At 54.3% G+C, this 19815-nt stretch overlaps 1 long non-coding RNA gene across 3 annotated transcripts; it reads right to left on the reverse strand.

Annotated features, from left to right (window-relative positions):
• Positions 1-387: 387 nt before the first annotated feature.
• Positions 388-8190, reverse strand: LOC118911312 (uncharacterized). Of its 3 annotated transcripts, XR_005024403.2 has the most exons (4): positions 2530-8190; positions 2356-2457; positions 1689-2268; positions 388-1377 (listed from the first exon to the last, which is right to left on the reverse strand). It is a non-coding gene; the product is annotated as an uncharacterized LOC118911312 (long non-coding RNA). The 3 variants fall into 3 exon arrangements; XR_005024402.2 differs by having other exon boundaries at positions 389-1377; positions 2356-8190; XR_008997387.1 differs by having other exon boundaries at positions 394-1377; positions 1689-1978; positions 2356-8190.
• Between the last annotated feature and the right edge of the window lie 11625 nt (positions 8191-19815).

The raw sequence follows: 19815 nt of genomic DNA on the forward strand, positions 1-19815 counted from the left end.
ACTACCTAAGATCAAAAAGGGACAGGGTCGGCCCTGCAGGACACTGGTTCCCATCCCTGATGCAGCAGAGCGGGGCCCCAGTGTGCCCATGAAAGATGGGGGAGCTGAGAACCGTGCTCCAGAGCCCAGGAGGCCAGGGTAAGGTACTTCCCTGTCTGTTTTTGTTTGTTGTTTCTGCAGACTTCCCAGCACTGAATGGCGACTCTCCAAGAAGGGGATAAAGACCCTAGTGTTTCTCAAACACATTCACCCAGAAAGCTAGGGTTCCTTTGAACCCATTTTGGGAATCTCTGGGCCATATCATAAGACATGCAAGTGAGAGAAATGGCTAGAATGAAAGTTGGAAAAGGAAAAGAAAGACTACCACAAAAGGCATTCTAAAGGTTTAGACTTTATCCTGTAGCAGCAGAGAGTCATCCAAACATTGCTGTGTTGTGTTTTGACTTTTAATGTCTTTTATAGAGATTTTAATTATACAAAAGAGATATTCTCGATCTGGTCAATGCCTCAATTTCCCAGTTAATCATACCTCTTGGAGAGCCACCTCATTCTTTTTAATTCATTATGACCATAAGCTCTAATTTATTTACTCCTGTCCCTACCAACCACCTCTCCAGTCTCGAGTTTTCCACTTTTACAAACAGCAGTGAAATAAACCTCCCTGAACACACAGCGCAGAGAACTTTTGCAAATATCTCCTTAGAGGAAAATTTAGCAGTGGGATTGCTAAGTTAAAAGGTAAATCCACTTTTTCCTTTGACAGCTATTGCCAAATTTTCTTCCAGAGTAAAATGAAATGAAATCTGGGGTTCGCTTTAAAATACTGTAACCTCCCCAACAAGGAACAGGGATGGCAGCATGTTGACAGCTACAGAAATGGGATGATGGGTACCAGGAGTCTGTTTTGCCGTTCTCTCTACTTGTGTGCATATTTGAATTTTCCAACAGTGAAAATTTCAAGACTTCCTGAAACGTGCTACGAAGTTTCACTCCCACCAACCCTGAGTGAGAGTAACTGTCCCCCAACAGGCCCACCACAGTGGGTCTCACTGAGGTCTGAAGGCTCATCTGTTGCTATCGTGGTTTTCCAATTTTCATCTTTTTGGTCATAGAAAAGTCCTCTGTCTTGCTTCAGGTTCCATTTCTTTAATCATGTGAGATGGACCACCCATCCCTGCATGTTTTGGCCCCTCCTTTTCTTTCTTCTTTCTTATGAACCAGCTGTTCCTCTTTACCTCCTTTGTGGCATCAGGTTTCCTTCCTGACTTCTGTGGGCTTTTGGTAAATGTGCCAACAAGGCCTTTGGCACAAGGGTTGCAAATGCATTTTTGGCCATTGGTCTTCCATTGTAGTGTTTTCTTCCAAACAGAGGATTTCCTATAAAACAGGGAAAACATTTGCTAGTTCCTTCTCTTATGCATCTAGGCATCAGATAGTTTGAGGAAGGGCTCACTCTGTTGGCAATGTGAAAGCTGGATGGGGCAGGGCCGCCCTGGGAGAGAGATGGCAAGGCTGAGAACAGGACAGGCCTGAGCAGGGGAGGCAGCTGGATGACTCTGCATTTTCCAGGTTGAGCAGGTGGGCAGATAATGCCACTGACTGGGACAGAGAATTCAGAGGGAAACGCAGGGCTCAGAGGAAAAAACAATTCACTCTCCCACAGCACTTCCTGCCCCATGTGGTCACACCTGTTGACATGGTGTGTCTCCTCCTGTAGACATGGGCCAGGATCCCGCCTCCTTCTTCCCTCTGTCCCCACAGACGGCATGGAAATGCTGCCCAATAACTGTAAAAATGAGTGCATGAGGGAATCCTGAGTGCAAGGTGCCTCTGCCTGCATGGCGACATCAGGAGGGGGAAGGAGGCATCACAGCTGAAGGGAATTTCTCCTCCGCAGCCACCCTGGCCCCGCCAAGGAGTTGTGGCTGTCCGCACCTCATCTGAGCTGGCAGGACCTGGCTGTGTCCTGGCCACCAACCTATAGCAGAAGACAAGGAGCTGCCCCTGGTCCTTGGAGCTCTGGACTCCCAGGGCTCCTGGGGTATGACAGGCCGAGGGGCCCTGCCAGACCCGAGGAAGTCCTCCACCTAGGGTGAGCCAGGGAACCAGGAAGCCAGTAAGGTCACCAGGTAGACTGCAGAGGCCGATCCAGAGACTGGGACCCTCGGGAACTCTCCAGAAAGACTGGCTAACCCGGACAGATCACAGCCACCAGAGGAAGGCCAACGAGGCTGGTCACATTTCTGGGGGTCATTTCGAGCTCACTACCTGGAAACAGGGAATAGAAACACTGACAAGACAGTGCCTGACCAGCGAGCAGCGGAAGGGGAGAAAAGGACACGGTGGGGCTCCCACCTCATAAGGCATGTCTTCTCAGGCCCGGGCTTATAGCTCCCAAAGGGGAATCCAGAATGCTTCCATCGGGAGTCCAGGCCCCGGTGCTTTCCAAGAACGATCCTAGGAGACAACAGGCTGGAGCCTCAAATCTGTACCAGGAGCGCCCTCTGCTGACCATTCGAGGCTACGCACCTGTGCTCCTCTCCTGCGCCTGAGGCTGAGGGAGAAACCCGGGGACTCCAGACATCCGTCACCTGCGCGCCACGCGGGCCCCGGCTCCTCGCTACATTCAGCTCCTGCTCCTCTAGTCCCATGACCCCGTAACAACAAAGGCCCAGGCTGGGCCATTGTATCCATTCCCCTGCCTCTAGGCCATGAAATTTCTCAAGAACTTGGAATTCTTTTCTGAAGCCAGCCTGTGCATTTTGTCATGCCTCTTCTTTCTTCTCCATCTCAAAAAAACAAAACAAAAAAATCCTTCCCTGCCTCCAGCGCAAAGCCCTCCTGCGCCTCCCACCATAGGTCGTTCTACTAAACTGCTCTCCCCAAAGTCAACATGCCTACCCAGCTTCCCCCAGCCCTGGGCGTGAGGTTCTCTAAGGGAGGGCACTCTCCACTCCGCGGAGACCAGCCCTCCCTGCCGCCGCCGACTCCTGGGGACAGCAGCTGCTGTCGGCTCACTCCTGTTGGGATGCCCCAGAGTACGGCGCCCACTCCATGCGTCTATGTGCAAATCCTTGCGAGTGGCCAGTGTACGCATCTGCGTCCAGGCGTGCTACATGTCCTACAGCACATGTGTCCACATCTATGGGGTCGCTGCTGGGTGACCTGGGTGGGGCGCCTCACCCAGGCTGCCGGCTGGCTCTGAGCTGGGGCAGCCTCTATCCGTTACCCCCAGAGGGCAGCACTGAGCTTCTTTGGCCCAGCGGGCGGAGTCCGGGCCTCGTGGGCTCCGGAGCACAGAAGGCTCAGCGCCCAGAGTGCCTTCAGATCTACAGTGAAAGCAAGGGAATAACAACCCAAAACCCAGGCTAGTGCTTCGTACACTGTGGGGTGGAGGACCGGCATGGGAAGGGGCACTCCTCAAAGTTTCTAAAATTGGGTGGCGGGTTCACGGGTGTTTGTTGTATCTTAATTCTTAAATCCTGCCCACGTTTTGTAGGTATTATTTTAAATCTACTCATTATTACTTTCTTTAAATAAAAAATGGCCTCTGAGCTCTCTCTAGAACAGGGAAAGACCACTCACCCCTCGAAGTAACCTCCTCTGGGGAAAAGTGAGCCTCCCAGCTCCCTAAGTGGGCCAGAACTCCTGCGAGGGCTCTGAGCTTCCCTGACTGGGGTCGACCATGGCCCTGAGGAAGGCAGAGCCCAGCGTCTTCTGCCCTGGGCCCCCTGCCACCCTCCCTCCTAGATAAGCCACACATCTATGCACAGCTCACATGCACATTCACACAGTCTCAGACTCATACACAGCTCACAGGCATTCACACGGAATCACATGCACGTAGTCACCTGCTCTCAGACTGACATATTCACACACTCCTAGACTCGTACACACTCACACATTTACATGGCGCTCACACACATTCACACTCTCCCATTCACAGTCTCACAAGTAATACACTCAGTCATTCATACTCTTACACACTCATATACACGCGCTCAGATGCCCACATTCACACACTTAGCCACAGCTCTCACTGAATCACACTCGCATACACTCATAGACTCACACATTCATAATCACAGATGTACACATGCATTCATAGACTCATACACCCTCACACACATTACTACACATTGACAGACTCTCATACTCACAATCCACTCACATGCACATTCACACAGACTCACACGCATTCCCACCCACAGGCTTACACACCCTCACATTCACAAGCCCATACACACTCACACTCCCTCATATCCATACTCACACATTCATACAGACTTGCACAGCCTCACTAATACTCATTCACAGACTCACACTTTCACACACAGGCACACTCTTGCACACTTGTGCACCTTCACACAGCCTCTCACTGCCCACACTTTACGCTCTCATTCACACAAAGCAGCCATTGCCACTCACACACTAGCTATTAACCTTGAGTCCTGGTGGGAAGGAACTTGGCTCTCCTTGACCTCAAGACAGATCTCTGGAATCTTCCAGGAGACCCCAACCCCAAGGTTAGAGGGAGGCTTTTCCTCAGACTGGAGGAAGCAAAAGCCGGGCCAGGGTCATGTGACAGCCCTTTGCAAGTCCAAATGCAGAGGAACTCCCCAGATTTCCTGCACCCATTCGTTAGTTCATTCTCTCCCTGACTACACAAGGGAGGGCCTGGGGACATGACAGGGACACAGCAGGCCCTGATCTTGGGAAGCTCAGAGGAGGCCCCTGGGCCTTGCAAGATGCCTGAGCAGATGGGGCTGAGTATGCACCTTGCAGGGGCCTCAGCATAGCCTGAGGAGCAGGACAGCTGAGGAAGGACTCTGAGCAGGGACCTGTACACACAGAGCTCACAGGTGGACGCTGGGCTCCTGGGCAGGCGCGTGGCATGTGCACAGGCCCTCAACTCAGAGCCTCTGCCCCAGACTCTCATCCGGCACCGGGAGCTCCCAGCTGGTGAGGACAGAGGCCTCTGCAAGAGATGGGGCAGCAAACAAAGCAGGCCCCCTGCTGCTTCCGGCCCTTCAAGGGGCCCTCGCCTACCTGGCAAGGAGAGTTGGCTGGGGAGGCAGAGACAAGAGCTGGGCCTGGAGAGGCTGGCAGGGGCCAGTGTGCCTTAATCAACCAAACAGAACAGGAGAGGACAGAGCCGCTCTGCAGAGACAACAGCAAGTGCCCAGAAACTCCAGGACTGGTGGGTGCCCTCAGCCCTCCTCCCAGGGGTACAGAGAGCCTGGAAACCCAATCCGCAGTCCAGGGAACCCCCAACAGGTGCAGTCATGTGCTCCCTTAACTCGTCAGAATGAGTCCCCCATGAGTAACAGAGGGTTGGTCTGTGCAAAGGGTTAGAAACAAATACAGAGCACCAAGAACCCAGGAATCTTTAGGAAAAGCTGCCAGCTTCTCCCAAAGGGCACCCTGCCCCCCACCCCAGCCAGGCTGCTAGCTCTAGCCCAGCATGGAGTGAGGGGTTTGGGGGTACACCAATGGAGTGCAGCTGGGGTCTGGAGGCCTGGGAGAGCAGAGCCAGGACAGCTCAGGGAAGGTGCTGGGTCCTGGCTCCCCAGCCAAAGCCCATTCCTGAATAAGGGAGGTAAGGCTGGTCCTGCCTACACATTCCAGCTGCTGCAGCCACACCCTTCCAGCCTGTTCTCACCAGTTCCCATGATTTCCCAGGCTGCTCTGGGCCTGGCTCTTAGTGCCAACTCCCAGAATCCTTCAGGGCGCAGAATGCAACTACAGAGACCCTGATCTAAATGTCCAAAAGCCCACTTCCACTGGGACAACTGCCTCCCCACAACACATACACATGCATGCAGACAGGTGTACACACACACACACACCACTGAACCGTCCTTAGCCCCAGGACACCAGGACAGAGAGTGGAGCTTTCAAGGGGCCTAGGCCCTTCCGTCTACTGCAAACAGTACCACCCCCTAGACAAGGTGCTGCCCACTTGTCATAAGGCCTTAGACAGGGGAGGGGGGATGGCAGCCAAAGTCCCTAGAGGGTCCCTGGGAATTGGGTCACCCCAGAATGCCAGCCCTAGGGCTCAGACAGAGGAAGGCTAGGGACGGGAGAACTGAGGGGTCCCTGCCCCAGCCTGATATATGTCCAGCCAGTCTTCCCACCACTGCTCAGTCATGGGCCAGCTGGGGTCCACCCCCCACCCAACCCTCAACCGGGCTGTGTGGATGACTGCGGCTCAGCCTACTACCCCTCACAGGCTCATCTGTCAGCTTCTCTTCCCATAGTCCTGGTGTCACCCATCCTGACCGTCCATGCAGGACAGAATTCCCACACCCAGCCTGGGCCCAGGGCCAGGGCCCATTTTTCCCACCAAGGCCTGGGAACTGATTCCTGCTGCCCTGGGCCCGCCAAAGCACAGCCAGGCCCTGCTGCAGGAACGTGACAGAGGGTACCGGCCCAGCCCACAGGCTGAGCTCAAAACTGCTGAGGCCACAGATGGGGGGTGACGGGCAGACAAGGGGATGCCCCTCGGCCATTCACGGGAGGGACTGAAATGCTACCCTACCCTGGAAGTGCTCCGAGGAAGAGGGTGGGCAGTGGGTAGGGGCCCCATATCCCAGACTTGAGGTTCCCTCCTGACCCCTGCCAGGCCTGGCCTGACCACAGACGGGCTGGTAAGCTGCAGAGCTGGGCTGGGCTGGGGTTCCCCAGATGGGGAAGGCATGGCCCCAAAGTCCCAAAGCCTCCATCTCAAGTCATAGTCCATCCACCAAGAACCCAGTGGCCTCATCCTCCTTTTACGGGGAGGAAATGAGGCCCAGTGAGAGGAGGTGAATTATGAGCAGAATTTCACAAGTGAGTGGCCGGAACTGTTTGACCCCTGCATGGGTCACTCCCAGCCCCAGTGCCAACGCAGGGAGCCCAGCAGGGGTGTGGAGAAGCAGGGCCTGGGGGCACAGGAAGGGCTCTGAGCAGGGACCTGTACACACAGGGCTCACAGGTGGATGCTGGGCTCCCAGGCAGGTGCACGGCATGTGCACAGGCCCCCGACTCAGAGCCTCTGCCCCAGACTCCCAGCCGGCACCCAGAGCTCCCAGCTGGTGAGGACAGAGGCCTCCGCAAGAGATGGGGCAGCAAACAAAGCAGGCCCCCTGCTGCTTCTGGGCCTTCGAGGGGCCCTTGCCCACCCCCAACTCTCAGAACACCCCTCACTGTTCCCCCAGAATCTGCTGAGCAAGGAGCAAAGCCCAAGGCCCACACCACAGACTGTCTTGAGCCTCAGCCTCCAGCTGCCCAAGTGCAGAGGTAAAGAAGGGTGTGCGTAGGGGGTGAACAGCAGGCACCCCAATTTCCCAGGCCAGTGTGGGGGCTGGGGCTCCAGCGGGCTGCCCCCCACAGCCAGCACCCCACCCAGCAAGGAAGTGCAAGGCAAGCAGTTCCCACACCTTGTGCCAAGCAGCTGCCAGACATGTTCCTTACAAGGCCGTGGTGCTGAGCTGGCTCTGGGGCAGGCAGGCGCCTGGGCAGGGCACAGCACACCTGGCTTGGCCAAGCCCAGACGCACCCTCTCGCGAGGAATGTGGCCGCCGCCCGGGCTGGCCCTGGGAAAGCTGCCGCCCCGTGCCTCCCGCCAGCCCTGACTCAGCCTGGTGGGCAGGAAAGCTGCAGCCTCATCAGGACCAGGTCTGTCCCACCCCACCCTCCCTGCTGGCCCCCGGGGACTGAAGCCGAGGACAGGCCCTGCAAGAGGGGCCAAGAACCAGAACAGCACCCGCCGGGCCTCAGGACTTGGGGGACAGCAGGATCCTGTCAGATTCACCCTCGGCTGCACTGCCCAGGGTCGGCCCCCAGCCGATTCCTCCAAATGTCAGGAGAGCTGGGGGCTCAAAACAGTGTTCTGCCCTGTAGCACAGGCCTCGCTGCTTCTCGAAGCCTCAGTTTCCTCATCTGTAGAAGGAGCCCACGATGGCTCCTGCCCACGGCACAGGGCTGGGTGGTGGGAGAAGCTGCTGCATGCCCTGGAAGCATCCAACAAGCAGCGGCAAGTTCACCCCAGCGCTGGCCAGGCCCCTAACGTGCGGAGGGCCCACCAGCTCTGGGAAGGTGTCCCACTCGGGGAGAAGCAGCAGAAAGCCCCTGGGGCCCGCCTCTCCCTGGTCATTAGCCCCCAGAGGCCTGCTCAGCCCCACACTCCTGACAGGAGCTGAGTGGTCCCATCAGCCCTCCTTCTCCATTGCCCAGTATGGCTATGCCACCTTCCCCACTCAGACTAGGAGCTTCCCAGAGGCAGGGGCAGTGTTTCTCCCTCAGTCAGAAGGCTCCCAGGGACCGGGTCTGCCTCTCTCTACCCCCTCCCCCACAGTGCCAAGCCCTGGGCCACAGGAACCAAAGGCAGTGAGACCCCTTCCCTCCTCAGTGCCACCCCACTCTGCCAGGCCCTGAACCTCCCTGTTTGCCCACTGGCCAGCCCCCAAACATAACCCTGGCGCTGCTTCACAGTGGCCCCTGCCCAACCCTGGGTGCTGGCAAACCTTCCAGAAGGTTCCCCACCCAGAAGGAGGCCTGCTGCCTCCAGCCTGGACGGAGGGCCCTCTCAGACCCTCCCTCCCTGAGCCCTTCCCCAGCTCTGTGGCCAGACCTTCCTAGGACCTACACTTGTCCCCCGCCATTCAGACCCCCTCTTCCAGGCCCTTCTTCCAGGCCCCACCAAGTCTTTGGGGCTGACAGCAGAGGCTGGGGTTGGGGGCCACACAGACAAAGGTTTCTGGGACAGCAGCCCTGGCTACCCTGGGCTCAGGAAGGGAGGGGATGGGTCTCTGGACCTATGGGCCCTGCTGCCCCCTGCCCATCTCCCCTCACCCAGGCCGGGCTTCTCCCCACAGCCCAGGTTGGGGTGTGGCACGTTGGCAGGACAAACAGTCCTAGTGTTGAGTGTTGTGCCTCAGTTACCAGGGAGGGAGGGAGGCTGGGGACTGGCTCCCTGCCTTGTTTGGGCCCCAGGCTGAATGCCTGGGTGGGGAGGGAAGGCAGGACATTTGGGGTGTGGAGAGCTTACTTCCCTCTCCCAACGCCTGCGGCAGGGAGGGCTGCTGGGACTCGCAGCTCACTGGGCAGATTCAGACTTGCGGCTGCCCTACCTTTCTGCTGGCTCTGGGACGCACCAGGCCGGGTGGAGCGTGCTGGGGGCAGGGTGCGCTCCCCTGCAGCTCAGACGGGGGGCTGGGGGCTGTGGCCCCAGTGTCCCAGGGTGCTACAACATCCCAACCCCCAGGATAGACCAACCACAGCCTGGCTCAGGCCACTGAGGAGAGGTCCCAGGACACCAGGTCAAGTCACTGCCCCTCTCTGGGCCTCAGTTTCCCCATCTATAAAGTGTCAGGAGCTGGCCTGGACCCTGAAGGGCCTCTGTAGTTCTCTTCTTCCCATCACTGAGAGGTGGGGGAGTTGGACTGTGGGCAGGGAGTTGTGGCCAGGTGGGAGCCCCTTGCCATAAGGCGCCAAGTCTCCACAGGCCCGCTGCCCTGCCGGGGACTGGCCCCATGAGTACCATCAGGCAGTGGAATGCAGGAGCCCAGGAATGGTATTGGCAGGGAGGACTACCCTTTCTCCCTGTCCCAGCAAGGCCGAGACAACAGCCTATTTGACCCCTGGTGACTTCTCAGGGTGGCTATCCCAGCCTCAGCCCCCTGCCTCTCAGACAAGAGCCAGCCTTCATTTACTAGATCTTTCACTGAGGACAGACTGTGTGCCTGGCTCTCTGCTGGAGGCCAGGGAGGCAGGACTGAGGCCCCCTCCCAGTGTCAGGACTCAGCCTGGTGGAGGAGGTCACGGGCAACACTGAGCAGACCCCGTGAAGACAGGCAGGGGAGGCTTGAGTGAGATGGGGGCGCATGGAGAAGCTGAGTCAGAAGGGGAGAAGGTTTAAGCATGTGGACACCAATAACACAACGAGGTGAGCATTTGGGGTGGGTCTGCAGGTGAGGCCAAGAGACCAGGAGATGGGCCAGGATCTGTCTTTAAGGCCTTGTGGCCAGGCTCAGACGCTGGGAACGGGGGTCATCGCAGCAGCAGGGGAAGGACCTGGCCGCAGGCCGGAGGGGCCCATCTGCCTACAGGCAGACACTGTCTCTACCCCCTAACCCCAGCAAATCCCAAGACCTAGGCCTCTGCTTTGGATAAACACATGAGCTAATGCCAGTCCAATCCAGACCTGCCTCCCAAAGCCTCCAACTGGCAAAACAAAAGAAAAAAGAGGCCTGCCTATGCAAGTGTGCTGGCCACTGGGCTGCTGGGCGGGGGCAGGCACGGGGGCTGACCTAGACGGGAGCAGAGGGTCCTGGGCAGGGCTGGCCCCCAGGGCGAAGGAAGGCCCCTTCCGGAGCAGCTGCCTTTGTTTGCTGCCTGCAAATGTGGGAACCCTCCAATGGCCAGATCTCATTCCACACTCAGGAAGCTGGAACTCTGGATTTGAGGGAGAAGCCTCCCAATCTTTAAGAGTTAGAACGGGTTCCAAAATAGCACCCTGTGCAGGCAAAACAGAACATGCAAGAGAGCCTTGGAGTTTGGGGGCCCAGAGGGTAATCAAACCCAGTGGCCCCTGACAAAAGAGTAAACTGAGGCCCAGCAGGGAACAGGCCTGCCTACAGGATCAAGTCCAGCCCCCTGACTCTCCTGCGCTCCCCACAGCACCCCACCCCCTCCCAGGGGACTCCCGGAACAGGAGCACAGACTGTTCCCACCCCCTCTCCAGCCTGGCTAAAGGGGCCAGGCTGCGTGGCCCCACGCTGACCACCCTGCTCCCCAGCAGGCCTTTGCTCGCCACACTTCTGGTCCCAAGGCTTCCCACACCCTCACAGCAGCCAGAATTGCTCTCCCACTCTACAGAAAAGGGAAACTGAGGCCAAAAAGGTCAGGCCATTGTCCACAGTCATTCTTTGACGCATTCCAGACAGTCGCAAGAGGGCTCTGTGCCAGCTTGCCAGTCCCTGTTACTAGGGTGGCAGGGAGGGCTGGGACGAGTCAGGCACAGGGCTGGGAGAGTTCAGAGTGGCCCGAGCACATGACCAACTCCAGAGAAGCCAGGCCTCAGCTCCCCATTCCTGCATCTGAAGTGGGGGCCCTGCAGCCTCAGGGTCAGGGGTGAAAGCACACAGCAAGGGGCAGTGCCTCCCGAGCAAGAGGGAACAGCAGTGAGAGGCCAGGGTGCGGAGGAGTCCGAATGTGCATGGTGCCCCCACACCCACCATCCCTAGGAACCCCTGAGCCCCACCTCTCTCTCCTCTGGCACCTTCTGCTGTCCCATCCCTCAGGGACTGTTCGGCCACCGCAGAGGTGTTAAGGAGTCACCCATGGTCTCAGCTCTGTGCCGGTCCACGGCAGGGGACACGGGATGAACAGACTGTGAGCCTGCCCTCAGGCAGCTCAAGGCCCAGGGGGAAAGGTGGGTAGGTACAAACTGAAAATCACATGAGTCCAGCAGTCAGGGCCCTAACAGCTTTGAGGGAAGGGCTGGAGGGAGAGAAACACCCTGAGAGGGTCTCCAATACTGGCACATGCCTAGGGTTCTTCTCAAAATTTAAATCTGGGCTTTTTTCAACTTTTTATTTATATACAGAAAAATGCACAAATAATTCTCATATAACTTGATGAATTTGCAGAATGGCTGCACCATAGATCCAGCACTTAGATCACAAAGCAATCTGAACAGCCTCCCAGAGCCCCTGACTGCCCCTTTCCAGGGACCAGGCCCCCAAGGGTGACCATTACTGCTGGTGGCATAGATGTGTTCAGCACACTTTTGCACTTTATATAACTAGACTCATAGAATATGGTTTCTTTTATGTCTTCTTGCTCAACATTACATCCGTAAAATTCTGTCACTGCTGTAGAGAATCCTGCTGTGTGAAGAGCACATTCTAGGCAGAGGAACTAGGGGAGCCCAGCCCCCAGACTTGTTCCTAGAGCAAGTATCCAGAGCGTAGAGGACCTAGCAGGACCCCTCTTCACCCAAAAAAGATCAGTGCTTAACTCCAAACCTGCTCCCAGGAAGGGCAGCAGGGAAGAGCCAGGCCTGGGTCTGCAGCCCAAGGCCTCCCCCAACACCCCAGGTCCTTTGTCCTGTCCACCAGCTTCCCAAATCCAGGCTGCTAAAGGACAGGACAGGCACCAGAGAGATATGCCAATCGAATGCAAATGAAATGCAAATGAACCCAGACTTCCTGAGTCAATGTGGCCAGTGGCCAGAATGGAGAGCCAGGCATCCAAACTCCTAGTGGCTAGACCACCTCCCTGCCCACTGACCTCCCTCCTCCCACTGGCTCCTGAGGTACAGAGCTCCCCCCACTCCCAAACCCTCACCCTGAAGCTCTGGCCTCCTGCTCTTCATCCACTTATTCAACCATACTGACTCAGCCTCTGTCCTCCAGAAACTCAGTCTGTCTGGGGAGGAGACATAAACACAGCCACCACTCCCCAGTAAGAGGCAGGGCAGCACTTCTCAGCCTTGAAATTACTGGGGAACTTGGGGTCTCTTTAAATCCAAAAAAAACCTGTATTTTATGACACATGAAAATTGTATGAAATTTCAATGTTCATAAAGATTTTTTGGAACACAGTCATGCCCATTTGTCCATGGGGTCGTTCCAAGGACAGATTTGTGACAGAGATCATATGGCCAGCAAAACCTAGAATATTTACCATCTGGCCCTTTATACATTAAGTTTGCCCATAAAAACCTAAGAAGTAGAGGTTAAGACCCCACTGTACAAATGAGGACTAAAGAGGATGCTGCACAGACTGCCTGCCCTGCGGAGGTTCGAACCCAACCCCCTCCCACTCCTGCCCCTGCCTCCGTAGCCCAGTTGGTAAACCGGACCCACCTCAGGCGCGCACCTGGCAGCGCGGCAGCGCCCCCTGCCGGCGTTCGGGGGTGGCCGACGCCCGCTGAGCCCAGTCTCTTGGCATCTGCTACCACCCGGTGGCCTTCCTTGGAAGCGCAGCCAGGAGTCCCAACTGAAAGGTATCTGAGAGAGCCCGCTGGTGCAGACAGGTGTACTAATAGATCAATGTGCAAACTATTCTAGGCAGGAAATCAAGCCTCCAAGCTAGTGTCCACTGAAAACGTTTCACCTTGTCCCTGTTTATTTGATGGGTGAGTGCCCAGCAGGATGCCTAGATGCTTAACAAATGTTTGTTGACAGGCTGTGAATCTCCAGCTTCTGGGAATTTGAGCAAAGAACGTGAGCTTTGGCCAGAAAGTGACAGGAGGGGCCTTTAAGGTCTGCTGACCCAAGTCCCCTGACCCATACATTTGGCTTTGCATGCTTCCTTCATTCCTTCTTACCTTCATTCATAATTCCTTCCTTCTTTGAACAAACTCTTCTTAAGCACCATGTCAGGCACTGCACTGGACTGCTGCACACTGGAGAAACACTTGAGAGCAAAACGTGTAGTCCCTGCCTCCTGGAGCTGATAGTCTAGTGGGAGAGACTGTCACCCAGTAATTTCAGTAAGGTGTGAGGAGGCACATTTAGGGGGAGCAGAGAAGCCTAAATGAGCAGCAATAGGGTGACCTGAACTTGTTGAGCTTCAAGTGACCTGAAGAATGGGGTGAGTCAGCCAAAGAGGGAGTATGCATGTGCAAAGGCCCAGTGGTGAGGAGCAGCCCAGCAAGTTGCTGAAAGAAGGCCTGAGATGCAGGAACACAGAGGGTGGCCTGGCAGGGTGGCTGGGAGAAGGGGAAGAGGAGGCTCGGGGGAGAAGGGGACTGTGCCAGGCAGAGCCGCCAACACTGGGTGAATGCGTGGAATCCACAGGAGGCTTCCACTCCCATCCTGTGACTGGGCAGCTCTCATGGCTGGAAAGTTCCCCCTTCTTCTGGGATGAAATCAGCTGCCCTGTAACCTCTCATGCCCAGAGGCTCCTGTCCTCGGGGCATACAAGTCCCTTTCCTGTCCCCCAGGACAGCCTTGTGGGCTGTTCCCTGGCAGAGACGTTCTCACGGGGTGGGTACTCCACAGTTTTAATGAACTGAACGAATGATTTGAATGATTACAGGCAAACCCACAGTTGCCACAGAGACTCAGGACAACAGTTACAAACGGTGACCATACCCACAGCTCTCCAAACCAGTCAAAAGTACCCTCGCCCCCATCGCATCCCAGGCGAATGTGCAGAGCCCACAGCTCAGAAAGATAACTCCACCCTTGGATAATTTGCCCGACGAAATCCAAGACCCGATCCTCGCGCTCAGGGCGCCCTCTGCTGGGCAGGCCTGCACTCAACGCCTGGAGCCGCTGCCTCCACCTGCCGGCGCGGCCCCGCCTCCCTACCACGCGAACGACCCCCGCCCCTTCCCCACACACGCGTCTCCCAAGGAAGTCCCTGGCCATCCCTGACTGTCCAGGGTCATCTCTGTCCTCCCTCTATCCTCCCTCCTGCTCCCTCGGCAAGCCTATTTCAGTCATCCCTAAATCCCCTTCTCTGTTGTCTCAAATTACAATCGTCAAATGTTGGAGCAGCAAGGAACTATTATCATCATCGTTACTATTATTATTATTATTACTGAAGCTACCACTGACTGGTGCCAGGCGCTGTTATCTTACGACCTCCACACACAGGAAGGTCAGCTGCAGCCAGGTGTGAAGGAGCTTATTTATTACTCACGGTCACAGGGCAAGAATTTTAAGAAAGCTGGTGTTTTTCATCTGCCTGGATGGGGTTTGTCCTGCCTCAGGAAGGGGGATAGGTGGGCCTTGAGATGGGGCAGGGCCGTCTAGGGCCCCAGGAACCCCACCACACCCCTCTTCTGGTCCATACAGAATCTCAGAAAGGGAAGGAATGTGGTGGAAGTCAGCTCTTTAATGCAACCATCATTTTGCCTTACCGGGAAACTGCCAGGAGGCTGGGAGAGAACAGAAAGAGTAATTTTAATGGGCACTTCCCCCTGCTGGACTCTGATCAGCCCTTTCCCACTATACAGGCGACCCTTGCGCAAGGCCACAGTGCTGAACCAGGACCGAAGCCGGCCAGCTCCCCGCCCGGAGCTCCTGCCTGACCCGGGTCTTTCTTGGAAAAGGGACCACAGAGTAGACAGACGGTGGGAAGAACGGCTCGCAAAACAAACGCGCACACTACAAGTTGCCAGCTGGTGCCCCCACCCCAGAGGACACACTACGGGTTGCCAGCTTGTGCCCCCTAGGGAGAGGACCCTCCCCACACGCCTCGAGGGGACCGGGTTACCTGTTAGGGTTTAGGCCGTCAGGGAGGTGGAATGTGCGGTGAGGGGTGGAGGGGGTGCCTCACCTCTGTTCCGAAGCCCGGTCTATGCTGCCATCTTGTGGCCACAGTAGGAAGTGCGCCTGTTCGGCCGCTCTTCATTCGGCCTGAAATTCGAATCCTTGAAATGAGCGAAACTGAGCACTGCTCTGGGATTACCGCGGATGCAGGGTGGCCTCCAAAGGACATGGTCCAAAACTCAACTCAGCGCCAGATACCCACCAGAACAGAAAGTCATGCAAAGGTTCCAAAAGATGCAGGAAGCCTGCCCTGGAGGAGGGATCAGGAAAGGCTGATTCAGACAGCAAGTGATGCAGAACCTGGGCCTTAAAGGGCAGGTAGGATTTGAGGCAAGCAAAGATGAAGGAAGACACTCCAGGTGGAGGGGCCCGCCCAGGCAAAGGCACAGAGGCAGGAAAATATCAGTTCTAAGGAATCCAGCTTGTTCCAAACCTAGGTCAGATTAAAGTGGAGAGAGAAATATCATTTGGGAGCCTAATGGGCATGTCCTTGAGCATCTATGGAGTTTGTACTTCGATCCTTAAGGCCATGGCATGCAAGCAAGGGTCTTTGAGCAAGAGCACAGCCTGACCAGGGGTCTCTTCAGGGGAAAAGTGTAAGAGCTGCAGCTGTGTGAACAGAGCCAGTGGGAGAAATTACTGGGGAAGGAGAACAGAGGAAGAGCAGGCCATGCTAAGGGTGATCCTACTGACAGAGCGAGACAAGGTGAGGCCAAGCAGGAGAGACCATCAGTGTGAGCTGCTGTCAGGACATCCTGGGGAAGACATCATTCAGGCAACTAGAAAAAATAAATTAATAAAAGCAGAATCAATAGCAATTGTTCACATGTGTACAGATTTTATAGTAAATCAAGTACTTTAACTCATCTATGCCTTTGACTAGTATTTATCAAGTCCCTAACTGTGTGCCAGCCCCTGTATGAAATGGTTTGGGATATATCAGTAAATGTGTTCAATTCCAGTGGGGGAGACAGACATTAACTAACAGCCTAGTAAATAAGTAAATCACATGGTATACTGGAAGATGCTATAAAGAAAGGAGCAGGAGCTCAGGGAAAGGAATATGGGAGGACTGGGTGCAGAGCCGCCATTTATAATGGGATGGTCAGGCAAGGCCTCAGGGCCAAGGAGACATTTCAGCAAAACCTTAAGATTGAAGGGTATAAGGAAGTGCTACCCCAAAATATGCTACTTTGGGGCAGTGGTTATTTTGAGATGTGGCCCTTAAAAAAAAACCAAATGCAGGGAGATGCTTTCACTGAACTCCCCTCACCCACCTAAAGACAGATTCTTCAAAAGAAACCCAACTGTGAGGGACTTTGATCAACCAGGGAGGACTGACTGTCACTGGAGAGACTAGACATGGACACCACCCCCAGACACACTGTCACAACTATCCCACCTCCCAGCTAGTCTTCTAAGGGTCCACTCATCTTTCCTAAAACTCAGTTACTTTCTATTAAAAGGCCTGTATTCCCTCCTCTCTTTCCCTGTTAAGTTGGTATTTAAGCCTGAATTCTAAGCCACTTTGGGGAGTTACTCATTTTTTCCTGGGTCTCTCCCAGGTATCCATGAGGTATACAGGTAAAAAGTTTCTGTTTGTTTTTCTCTTATTAATATGCTTTTATTATAGCATCTTAGCCACTAATTTAGAAGGGTAGGGAGATACTATGTTTTTCAACCCTGTAAGACTTTTTGAATAAAAGTCATATGAATATCTGAGGAGATGCTTCCAGGCTCCAAGGTGGGAGCATTTATGGCATGTCTTGGCCCAGCAAGGGAGCTGGTGTGGAGGGTGGAGTAGCTGAGAGGAAACAGGATTGATCACAGGAGCCTCATTGGAGAATATGTGGAGACTGGCTTTTACTTCGGAGCGGAGGAGTGTCATGATGTGACTTATATTTTAATGAGTGCGCTCATGCTGCTGTGTAGGAACCAGACACCAGGGAGCTGGGGCCAAAGTCAGGAGACCCACTGAGGGCTACTGCAATAGTCCCAGCAAAAGATGGTGTCTCAGACCAGGACAGGAGCCGAGGAGTGGTGAGCAGTGGTCAGACTCTGCATATATCATGCAGAGAGCTCCAGGTTCCCTAGCCAACTGGATGTGGGCTGAGAGAGGATGAGAATCAAGGGCTCATCTCCATGGAGCTGCCATCAGCTGCAAGGGGAAGGCTGCAGATGGGTGGGGAGGGGAGCTTAGGAGCTCAGCCCAGGACATGGGATGCTCATTAAATATTACAGAGGGGATACACATGCATTAACTTCATACAACCCAGCTGGTAACTGTGTGTGTGCATGTGTTATTTTATTGTAGCAAAATGTACATCATGTAAAATTTACCCTTTTAACCATCTTAAGGGTAAAATTCAGTGGCATTAAGTACATTCACGTGGTTGTGCAACTATCATCACCATCCATCTCCGGAACCTGTTCATCATTCCAAACCAAAACTCTGTGCTCACTGGCAGAGCGCCCCGCTCCCCCCAGCCCTGCCCCTGACAACCAGCACTCTACTTCCTGTGTCTATGAATCTGACGAATCTAGTTACCCTATATAAGGGGAGTCATTCAGTATTTGTCTTTTGGGGGCTAATGTCCTCAAGGAAGACCATGTTGTAGCATGTGTCAGAATTCCCTTCCTTTTTAAGTCTGCGTAAGATTTCATGGTGTGTATATGTCACACTCTTGTTTATCCAGGCATCTGTCCACAGACGTGTGGGTTTTTCTACCTCTTGGTTATTGTGAAGAGTGCTACTCTGAGCACAGGGGTACAAATAACTGTTCATGTCCCTGCTTTCAACCCTTTTGGGTATATACCCAGAAGTGGAGCTGCAGATCATGTAGTAATTCTGTTTGTTTTTTTTTAAGAACTGTGCTACTATTTCCCAACCCTGTGTTTTTTCCCCTACTTTTACCTCAGAAGGAGTGAGAATCAGACAGGTGATGCAACTGGCCAGAGCAGAGCCCTGAGCCTAGGACCCTTGCCCCAGAGATACTGGTGGTTCACAGAGCCATTGCAATTCTGACACCCTCTCCAGGGACAGTCCTGGACAGAGACAGACCTCGAGAACTGAATGGAACTGAGGTGCAAATTTAGGACCCATCTTCGGAGAGCTGCTAAGGAGTAAGTTTGCTGCAGAAGAGGGGACGAAAGGCCCAAGAGAGCAGGAGGCAGGAGGTTGGGACCCTGGAGTCCAAAGAAAGAAGAGGAGCCGGCAGAGAAGCCCAAGGGAGAGCTGCCATCAGTGCAGCCAGTGGTTACCAGGCCCAGCCTTCTGTCACATAGCTCTGTGAGCCAATTGCCACCCTAGCAGCTGTGTTACATTGGACTGGCTACTTACCCTTTCTGAACCTCCATCTCCCCAGCTGTGAAATGGTGATAATTACAGTGCCTGACCCATTGGGTTGATGTGACATTTAAATGCAATGAACAGGATTTGTAATGCCAAAAGAGGGTCACAGAAGCTCAGGGAGAGAAGAGTTTGAGAAGTCACTGGGAGAGAGGAGTAAGGACCTCCCTCTTATGGGCCGCTGGAGGGAATGTGGAACCAATTTGTCTCTGGAGGGCAATTTTGCAAACACCTTACAAATATGCTTATCTGTTGACCCAGAAAATCTACTTAAGAGGAATTTATCCTACGAAATAATGAAACATGTGCACGTTGAATTATCCGCAAGCACATTCATCCACTGCTGTTGATGAGAAGAGAGGCTTGGAGATATTTTAGATGCCTAGCAAAAGGGGATTGGTTACATTATTTATGCTCTGTCCAGATGAAGGAAAATTACATAACATTAAAAATGTTGTGATATAATCCTGTTTGCCAGCATGGAAAGAGGTTCAAGATACAAATTTGTCACTCTTTTATTATAGAAATTTTAAAACATGCACCAAAGTAGAAAAAGATACTAAATCCAGTAGGTTTTCCCGATACATACAGGAAAGGAAACTGAGGCTCAGAGAGATTGAGCGAGTCATCTGAGGACACAGAGCAGACAAGTAGCAGGACAGCATCTCTAATGGTCCCTTGACTCAAAACCCCAATCATGCCAGTAGGGCCTCCCTATACGTCCTGTGATCCTCCCCTGGGGTGAGGCTGCCACACAGGGAGATCCTCAGGACCATCTGAGAAGGAAGAAAAGAATACACACCTTACACGCTCACACTCACCCAGATATGCACATGCACCCACACCAGCACTCACACACATGTAGCTTGCACATGCACTTCTGCTGCCCTATATTCTCTCTCACACACGCACATACACACAACCACACGCGCGTGAACACACACGCACACACGCACACACGTCTCTGTGCTCCCACAATGTCCACTCAACTCTAAACGACAACCGAACTCTGTCAATCTCCCTTACTCCTCAGTGCAGGTCAAAGTCAGGGCTCAGCCGTTGTTTGCTTAAAGAAAGGAATTAAGGACCAAAAGGTTTTTTAATTCCTTGCCTGTGTGCTGCAACAGCTGCCTGTCCACAACAGCACTGGCAGCCAGACTCACACCTCAAACATGCAGTAACATCACCCCTCAG

Source organism: Manis pentadactyla, chromosome 4 (genome assembly GCF_030020395.1).
Source record: "Manis pentadactyla isolate mManPen7 chromosome 4, mManPen7.hap1, whole genome shotgun sequence".
NCBI classification, from domain to species: Eukaryota; Metazoa; Chordata; class Mammalia; order Pholidota; family Manidae; genus Manis; species Manis pentadactyla.